The sequence below is a fragment of the Erinaceus europaeus genome, chromosome 12, assembly GCF_950295315.1.
Source record: "Erinaceus europaeus chromosome 12, mEriEur2.1, whole genome shotgun sequence".
In the NCBI taxonomy this organism is placed as follows: domain Eukaryota; kingdom Metazoa; phylum Chordata; class Mammalia; order Eulipotyphla; family Erinaceidae; genus Erinaceus; species Erinaceus europaeus.
The window spans coordinates 80,752,832-80,762,642 of NC_080173.1; the positions used below are offsets into that span (position 1 = coordinate 80,752,832).

The 9,811-nt window shown below is 46.7% G+C and overlaps 1 protein-coding gene across 1 annotated transcript in view; it reads right to left on the reverse strand.

The window, feature by feature from the left end:
* The window catches only part of CCDC92B (coiled-coil domain containing 92B), a 42,408-nt gene extending 33,155 nt beyond the window's left edge, over positions 1-9,253 (reverse strand). Inside the window, exon 1 of the mRNA XM_060204150.1 lies at positions 9,092-9,253. The gene's annotated coding sequence lies outside the window, so the exon portion shown is untranslated. The remainder of the gene's footprint in view (positions 1-9,091) is intronic.
* Positions 9,254-9,811: the final 558 nt, after the last annotated feature.

Here is a 9,811-nt window from a genome sequence, read left to right on the forward strand (position 1 = left end):
AGGCTTGAGGTTCTGGCAGGTCTAAAGGAAAAAAGAGAGAGAGAGAGAGAGAGAGAAAGAGAGAGAGAGAAGAAGAAGAAAAGGAGGAGAAGGAGGAGGAGGAGGAGGAAGAGGAGGAGGAGAGAGAAATTCCTAAAACAATGAGACAAAGGGCTGGGGAGCTAACATAATGGTTATGCAAGACTTCCTTGCCTGAGGCTCCTAAATCCTATGTTCAATCCCTAGCACTACCATAAATTAGAGTTAAGCAGTGCTTTGATAAAACAAAAAACAAGGAGACATACATGTCTGGTGAGCAGCTGAACGCACTGACATACTGGTGCATAACTCAGGAGAGACAGCTGAAGGAGGTTTCCATGTGCTGCTGTATACCTCTGTGCTGGGATGTGTGTACCCAAATGGCTATGCTTGTACCTGAGTCTGTGTGCAAAGTGTGTGGGGTGGGGTGGAAGGGGCGTGCTTCTTTTGAGTCTATGTCTGTTATTTGTGGTCCTGCAGAATGCAAGTGTATGAGTCTGTGTTTAGGATAGAGAGAGAGAGAGAGAGAGAGAAGTCTGTTCTCAGTAGCTGAAATGCAAATGTTTCTGGAGAGTAAAAGCCCTTCTCACATAGCCCTGGAGACTGGACCACGGGGAGAGGTTGTTCCAACCAGTTGTTTCTGTGCCTTCCCACAAAGACTTGAGTATTTGCTTCCAACTAGGCAGGCAGCTCTTCTGAGGACAGAAATTTGGGTCACAAACAATCTGAGCAAATACTCTTTTTTAAAATTTTACTTATTATTGGATAGAGAGAGAAAAATTGAGAGGGAAGGAGGAGATAAGAGAAGGAGAGAGACAGAGAGACACCTATAGCCCTGCTTCACCACTCATGAAGCTCTCCCCCTGCAGGTGGGAACTAGGGCCTTGAGCCTGGATCCTTATGCACTGTAATGTGTGCGCTTAACCAGGTGCGCCACCACCTGGCCCAAGCAAATATTATTATTATTTTTTTATTTTTTATTATTTTATTATTATTATTATTTTTTCCGAGCAAATATTATTCTTTCTTAGATGTTATTTTAGTTTATTTGGAGGAGGGTGGGCATGAAGTACAGAAAGACCCAGACCCAATATAATGTGTGGTTGGAGAATCACATATCAGAAAGCACAAGTCAGGAAAATGTCAGGTGTTTTGTTTGTTTTGCTTTTTTAAAAATATTTTTTATTTTATTTATTTATTTTTAATTTCCTTATTGGGGAATTAATTTTTTACATTCAACAGTAAAAACAATAGTTTGCACATGCATAACATTCCCCAGTTTCCCATATAACAATACAACCCCCACTAGGTCCTCTGTCATCCTTCATGGACCTGTATTCTCCCCACCCACCCACCCCAGAGTCTTTTACTTCGGTGTGATATGCCAATTCCATTTCAGGTTCTACTTGTGTTTTCTTTTCTGATCTTGTTTTTCAACTTCTGCCTGAGAGTGAGAATATTTATTTATTTATTCATTTTGTTGCCCTTGTTGTTTTATTGTTGTTATTGATGTTATCATTGTTAGATAGGACAGAGAGAAATGGAGAGAGGAGGGGAAGACAGAGAGGGGGAGAGAAAGATAGACACCTGCAGAGCTGCTTCACCACTTGTGAAGCGCCTCCCCTGCAGGTGGGGAGCCGGGGGCTCGAACCACGATCCTTACACTGGTCCTTGTGCTTTGTGTCACCTGCGCTTAACCCGCTGTGCTACCACCCGACTCCCCCCCCTTTTTTTCCTTCCTTCTCTCCAGGGTTATTGCTGAAGCCTAGTGCCTACACTGTGAATCCACTGTTCTGTGGCCAATTTTTCAATTTTTTGGATAGGACAGAGAGAAATTGAGAGGGGAGAGGAAGAGGAGGGGTGGATATACACATCTGCAGACTTGCTTCACCGCTTGTGAAGTGACCTCCCCTGCAGGAGTAGAGCTAGGGTGTTGGGACTATGTGTAAGCTTGATAGAGCTTAGGGAGAACTACCCCCATCCTTGGATGGAGGTCTGAGACGATACCCTCTTGGTGAGTCTCTCTCAACCGAGGTGAGCAAAAGGGGGGAAACTCAGACTTAGTTCTTTCCTTCTTGACTCTCAGGCCCACAGAAACCCCAATACTTCTCCCCATTAGCTGCAGGCCACATGGCCGCCTACTTTAAGATTCACTTACTCAAAGTCACCTTCTGATCACAGAAGAACACACCTTACCACACACTCCTAGCAGTGCCCCTTGATGTCCTCAATTTGCATCAAACCTTGCTTATCTTCTCTCTATTTTGCCTTAACTGGTTCAACCCCTCTCCTCCCCTCAAACACCTTTGGGTAATTAAACGCCTGCATCAGGAGACTAATTATCTTGACCTTTATGTATCTGCATCAATTCTTGTCATACCAGCCCCCTACCATAGGGGCAAGCTGACTTGTAAGAAACCTGTAATTTCTGACATATTTCAATAATAATTCCCTTTGTTTGGTTTTCTATTTAACTCATGTCCACCTGCTAATAAACGAGTTCTGAACACGCTGCAGGGCTCCCCGGTGTCCTTACTCTAGAAAGAACCAGTCCGTTACCTTTCCCCTGGAGATCACCCCGCCAGAGACCCTGACACTAGGATCAAACTGGGATCCTTGCACAGGCCTTTGTGTTATGTGTGCTTAACCTGGTGTGCCACCGCTTAGCCCCTTAGTTCTGAAGTTTTCCAGCTTCAGAAGCAGGTGCCTGAGCCCCCACACTTATGGACATCTAATCTTTGACAAAGGGGCCCAGACTATTAAATGGGGAAAGCAGAGTCTCTTCAACAAATGGTGTTGGAAACAGTGGGTTGAAACATACAGAAGAATGAAACTGAACCACTGTATTTCACCGAATACAAAAGTAAATTCCAAGTGGATCAAGGACTTGGATGTTAGACCACAAACTATCAAATACTTAGAGGAAAATATTGGCAGAACTCTTTTCCGCATAAATTTTAAAGACATCTTCAATGAAACGAATCCAATTACAAAGAACACTGAGGCAAGTATAAACCTATGGGACTACATCAAATTAAAAAGCTTCTTCACAGCAAAAGAAACCACTACCCAAACCAAGAGACCCCTCACAGAATGGGAGAAGATCTTTACATGCCATACATCAGACAAGAGGTTAATAACCAACATATATAAAGAGCTTGCCAAACTCAACAACAAGACAACAAATAACCCCATCCAAAAATGGGGGGAGGACATGGACAGAATAGTCACCACAGAAGAGATCCAAAAGGCTGAGAAACACATGAAAAAATGCTCCAAGTCTCTGATTGTCAGAGAAATGCAAATCAAGACAACAATAAGATATCACTTCACTCCTGTGAGAATGTCATACATCAGAAAAGGTAACAGCAGCAAATGCTGGAGAGGGTGTGGGGTCAAAGGAACCCTCCTACACTGCTGGTGGGAATGTCAATTGGTCCAACCTCTGGGGAGAACAGTCTGGAGAACTCTCAGAAGGCTAGAAATGGACCTACCCTACAACCCTGCAATTCCTCTCCTGGGGATATATCCTAAGGAACCCAACACATCCATGCAAAAAGATCTGTGTACACATATGTTCTTGGCAGCACAATTTGTAATAGCCAAAACCTGGAAGCAATCTAGGTGTCCAACAACAGATGAGTGGCTGAGCAAGTTGTGGTATATATAACACAATGGAATACTTCTCAGCTGTAAAAAATGGTGACTTCACCGTTTTCAGCCAATCTTGGATGAATCTTGAAAAATTCATGTTACGTGAAATAAGTCAGAAATGGAAAGATGAATATGGGATGATCTCACTCTCAGGCAGAAGTTGAAAACAAGATGAGAAAAAAAAAAAATCACACAAGTAGAACTTGAAATGGAACTGGCGTATTGCACCAAAGTAAAAGACTCTGGGGTGGGTGGGTGGGGAGAATACAGGTCCAAGAAGGATGACAGAAGAACTAGTGGAGGTTGTATTGTTATATGGGAAACTGGGGAATGTACAAACTATTGTTATTTACTGTTGAATGTAAAACATTAATTCCCCAATAAAGAAATTAAAAAAAAAAAGAAGCAGGTACCTGAGGGCTTAGTTTAGGTCAGTGGCAATAACAAAAGTGTCAGAGAGCTATTAGCTCCATTTTCTCTCCACACCCACCTCTAGATGCCCAACCACACAAAGTAAAGTTCTGGGTGGGAAGGGTACCTTCTATCCTGACCAATTCAGGGCCTGTATTATTATTATTATTATTATTATTATTACCTCCATGGTTATTGCTGGGGCTGGTGCCTGCACCACGAATCCACTGCTCCTGGAGGCTATTTTTTCCCCTTCTGTTGCCCTTGATGTTTTATCATTGTTTATCATTGTTGTGGTTATTATTGTTGTTGGGAAGACAGAGAGGGAGAGAGAAAGACAGACACCTGCAGACCTGCTTCACCGCTTGTGAAGGGACCCCCCTGCAGGTAGGGAGCCAGGGACTTGAGTTGGGATTCTTAAGCAGGTCCTTGCACTTTGCACCATGTGCACCATGTGCACTTAACCCACTGAGCTACCGCCCGGCCCCATGCCTGCATTATTTCTATTCTTCCCTCTCTCTTACTCCCTTCTCGCCTCCCCCCAGGAGCTTCTGGTTCTTCTTTTAAATTTTTTTTCCTAGCTTGATGAAAAATGTCTATTGAGGGGCTGGGCAGTGGTGTACCTGGTTGAGTGCATATGTTGCAATGTGTAAGGACCTGGGTTCAAGCCCCTGGTCCTCACATGCAGGGGGAAAGCTACAAAAGTGGTGAAGCAGGGCTGCAGGTGTCTTCTGTCTCTTCTATTTCCCCCTTCTTCTCAATTTCTAGCTGCCTCTATCCAATAACTAAAGATAATAATAATAAAAGAAGACATTAAAAAAAGTGTCTATTGACTAAACTGTTATCATGGATATAAAGGATCTGCAACACAGGGTTTGCAATTATGAAGTTCATTCCAAGTACTTAAAAAAAGATATTTTGCCAAAAAAAAGTTATAATAAAAGTTATAATAAAAATTTTTATTATTTAAATCAAAAGAGTATTTTTGTTTGTTTTACCAAGTTCTGCTCAACTCAGGCTTCTGGTGGTACTGGGGTTTGAACCTGAACCTTAACTGCCACAGGCCTAAAGATTTTTTTTGAATAACCAGTATGCTATCTCCCCTTTCACATGCTTTTTTTTTTTTTTGTTAAATATATATACACACTTGCTGGCGAGGGAGTCAGCATAATGGCTATGCAAAGAGACTCTCGAGCTTGAGGCTCTAAAGTCCCAGTTTCAATCCCTGCACCACCATAAACCAGAGCAAAGCAGTGCCTCTTGTAAAAACCAAAATAAAACAAGAAAGTCAAAACAAAACCTCTTGCAGCCCAGAGGGGAGTTCTCAACTTTGACTGGATTCTCAACTTTGATTTCTGGCATGACGTGTCAGAGTACTCCTTTGGTCATCTTTCCTCTCTCTCATATATATTTTTTCATATCCTCTTTTTTTAAATAAAGATTTTATTCATGAGAAATGACAGGAGAGAGAAAGAACCAGATATCACTCTGGTACATGTGCTGCCAGGGATTGAACTCAGGACGTCTCATGCTAGAGAGTCCAGTGCTTTATCCACTGCACCACCTCCGGGACCAACATACCCTCTTTTTTGTTTTTATTTATTTATTTATTATTGGATAGAGACAGACATTGAGAGGGAAGGGGGAAATACAGAGGGAGTGAGACAGAGAGACACCTGCAGCCCTGCTTCACCACTCGTGAAGCTTTCCCCCTGCAGGTGGGGACCAGGGGCTTGAACCTGGATCCTTGTGCACTGTGATGTGAGCACTTAACCAGGTGTGCCACCACCTGGCCCCAACCTCTTTTTAAAAATATATTTATTTTCCCTGTTGTTGCCCTTGTTGATTTTTATGGTTGTAGTTATTGTTATTGTTATTGATGTCATCATTGTTAGACAGGACAGAGAGAAATGGAGAGGAGAGGAAGACAGAAGGGGGAGAGAAAGACAGACACCTGCAGACCTGCTTCACTGCTTGTGAAGGGACCCCCCCCTTGCAGGTGGTGAGCCCAGGGTTTGAACCCCGGGGCCTTCAATGGGATCTTGACACCGGTCCTTGCGCTTCGTGCCACGTGCACTTACCCCGCTGCGCTACCACCCGACTCCCCATATCCTCTCTTTTAAATGATATGCAGTCCATACACATTCATTTACGAAAAAGCTTCTGCTACCCAAAAGTTTTAAAAAACTTTTTTTTTGCCTCCAGGGTTATCGGTGGGGCTCAGTGCCAGCACTATGAATCCACTGCTCCTGAAGGCTATTTTCCCCATTTTGTTGCCCTTGATGCGGTTGTTATTGTTGTTATAGCTGTCGTTGTTGTTGGACAGGACAGAAAGAAATCAAGAGAGAGGATGGGAAGACAGAGAGGAAGAAAGACACCTGCAGACCTGCTTCACCACTTGTGAAGCGATCCTCCTGCAGGTGGGGAGCTGGGGGCTCGAACCAGGATTCTTTTTTTTTTGCCTCTAGGGTTATTGCTGGGGCTCAGTGCCTGCACTATGAATCCACTGCTCCTGGAAGCCATTTTTCCCGTTTTCTTGACCTTGTTATTGTGCTTGTTGTAGTTGTTATTGTTGTCATAGCTATTGTTGGACAGGGCAGAGAAATGAAGAGAGGAGGGGAAGACAGAGGGGAAGAGAGAAAGACACTGGCAGACCTGCTTCACTACTTGCGTAGCGACCCCCCTGCAGGTGGGGAGCCAGGGGCTACAACTGGGGTCCTTACTGGAACCGGGATTCTTAAGCCGGCCCTTGTGCTTTGCACCATGTGCCCTTAACCCGCTGTGCTACGGTCTAGCCCCCTAAAAAACACTTTTACAGGTCAATATTTTCTTGGGTGTCTAACCACCAGTCTTAGTTGGTTCAAGGTGCCCTTGTCTCTGCTTTCCCATCTCTCTCTCTCAGGCTGACTTGATGGCTGGGAGAGGAACCAGAAATGAAGCCACTTGCTTTCTGTTTGTATAAAGTTTAAAGTTGTCTGCCACCCCTGGCCTCCTGATGGCTTCTCTTGTCCCCGTTATAATTACCCTCTTTTGAGCCGAGAATATTTGTTGAGTCAACAAATATCATGTACTTCTGCTCTGAATATTCAATATCTACATCAAGTTAAAATTCTTTAAGTATCCCTTCTTGTTTCAAGGTGAATGTTAAATTTATTCTTATAGCCAGGGAAGGCATGGTAATAACTGAATTAATATAATCTGTACTTTTTTTGGTAGCTTTTCTGTACTATTTTACTCTGAGCAGAAATTCAAGAAGTTTTTCTTAGTCATGGGCACACAGGTAATAATAATGGGAATAATCACCAATGCACAGGCAATAATAATAACAATGATAATAATAAAAATGACTGACACTATTCTCAGCATCAGACTACAGCAGCTAATTTCATAACAACCCTACCTTGATGATTCTAGCATTAGTATATCTACTCCATAGTTGAAGAGACAGAGGTTCAGAGAGGTCAAGAGTTTGTCCGACATATAAAACTATCATGTCTGGCCACTTGGAACACCTTACTGAGTGCTCACGCTGCCATTTAAGACCTGTTACAATCTAACCAGAGTTCACATTTACAATTTTATCTCTTCCCCTATCAATTTCAATCTCTTCCTGCTAGCATAATAAACTCTACCCATACAGATGGGCACCTATTTACTAACTATCCTTGCCCTTTGAAAGCAGATCCATCCTTGCAGGTTTCAGGGATCCTGTTCAAATGATGTCACTAAGTCTCCCTGATCTCAACCATATTGTACTGCTTCTCACCCATCTCATTGTTCACACTCATTCTTCACTGTATCACCGTGTGTGTGTGTGTGTGTGTGTGTGTGTGTGTGTGTGTGTGTTGTGTGCATGCATGCTCACATCTGGTTTCTGCATTAAGTCATAAGCTTCTTGAAGGCAGGAGACCACCATCTCTGGGAATCCCTTGCATGTAACAGGCACATGTGAATATTGGTGAAACAGAATGGACTGAGAGTCACCAGGGATCAGCAGGCTAGTGAGCATATGTATTAAAAAACAATTACTCTGGAGCTGGAGAGAGCACACCAGCTATAACAGACACTTTGTCAAGTGAGAGGACTTGGTTCCAGCTAGGGCACCACCACACAGAAGCACTATTCATGGTACCCAAAAGAAGTTCTATAAAGGATGGAATGTTGCTGTGGCCTTATTTCTCACTTCTTCTCTCTGCCTCTGTTTAAAAAGGAAAAGGGGTGGGGGAGTCCACTGGGATCAGTGGCGTCTTGCAAGCAGGAGACCCCAGTGGCAGTAAAGAAAGGGGGGGAAATTACTCTCACCTCACATTCCCAAGTCGCTGGGACTTGAGTTGGGAGCAAGAAGTCAGCCTTTTCGACAAATGTCTGGCACTCTCTCTGCAAGATGGGATCACCTGGTTACTGGTGAGCCACTTTCTTTGTTGGGGGAGGGGGTAGCGAGGGAGGGCTGTCCACTCCAGGATCTCTCAGTTTCTCAATATCTCAGGTTAGGCCTCCACTCCCACTCCCACTTAAAATCCCAGGATCCCCAACCTGAACAAAATTGAGGATTCAGGGGCACTAGAGAAAGCTGTATGGAGAAACTGGAGCACCCACCTCCTTCAGTCTTGATGTTCTGCCCTTATTATGCCTCAGATATGACTCCTAGAGAAAGTGCGTGGGGTGGGGGGGTTGGTGGTAGGCAGGGGGTAGGCATGCAGAGATGAAGGAGGACGGAGAAGACAGGTACCAGAGAGGAGAAGACAGACAGGCAGACAGAAAGATACCCGTGGTGGGATGCAGCAGCGGCTCGACCTCCGGCCACACTGGACTCTCCTCCAGGGCCAGGAAGGGCCCGAGTCGGGGTGGCGGATGACAACTTCTGCCCGCAGCCCGCGGGTCCTGCCCGCCTCCCGAGCTGCAGTGCACAGCCCCGCGCCAGCCCTCCCCCGGGAAGCTGGGGCTCCGGCCGCGCTGCTCCCTAGCCTGGCTCACCCGGTGCCCCTCTCACTCCCACCGGCCTCCTCACCTTCGGGACCTGGAGGAGCGACGGGCCAGCGGGGCCCTGAGTCCGGGCCGGGCCGGGTTAGAGGAGGCGCTCTGGCCGCCAGCGCTAGATGTGCCCGGGCTGTGGCGCCATCAGCTGCCGCGAGGATATGGGGCTGCCGGGCCGGGGCTCCAGGGGGGCTCCCGGGAGCCTACGGGGGGGGGTCGGGGCGGGGTCCAGGCGTAAACACCCAGCAACGTGACCGGAACTGGCGAAGAAGCAGTAGGGGGAGCGAAGGGGGGGCGGGAGAGATAAGGGGGGAGGGGAGGGACCTGGCGCTGGCGGGGAGGCGCCGTGGGCGGGGCGGGGGAAGGGGAGGGTTGCAGCGCCCCGTCTGGGGGAGGGGGAACCCCGGGAGTCCCGGGAGCCCGGCCGAGAGACCCCGGCCAGCGAGGGACGTGGCGGGGCTGTCCCGGGCGGTGAGCGCGGACCGAAACCCGGGCGCCGCGGAGAGTCAGCACCGCGGACAGCGCCCCGCCCGCAGGCCGCACTCCGCCCCGCCCTCCCGCCTCACCTCTGGTGCAGGGGCCACAAACAGAGCCCCCGCCCGCTCAGTGGAGTTGGGCTGCGGTGGGGGTGCGGGGACTCAGCCAGCTCAGGACACCTGCGCTATGCCTAGTGGGCCCCAAAGCCACCCCCGCACTTCTCACTAGTTGTACGTGTGTGACCTTGGGTGAGTCAAGGCACCTGCCTGGCACCCAA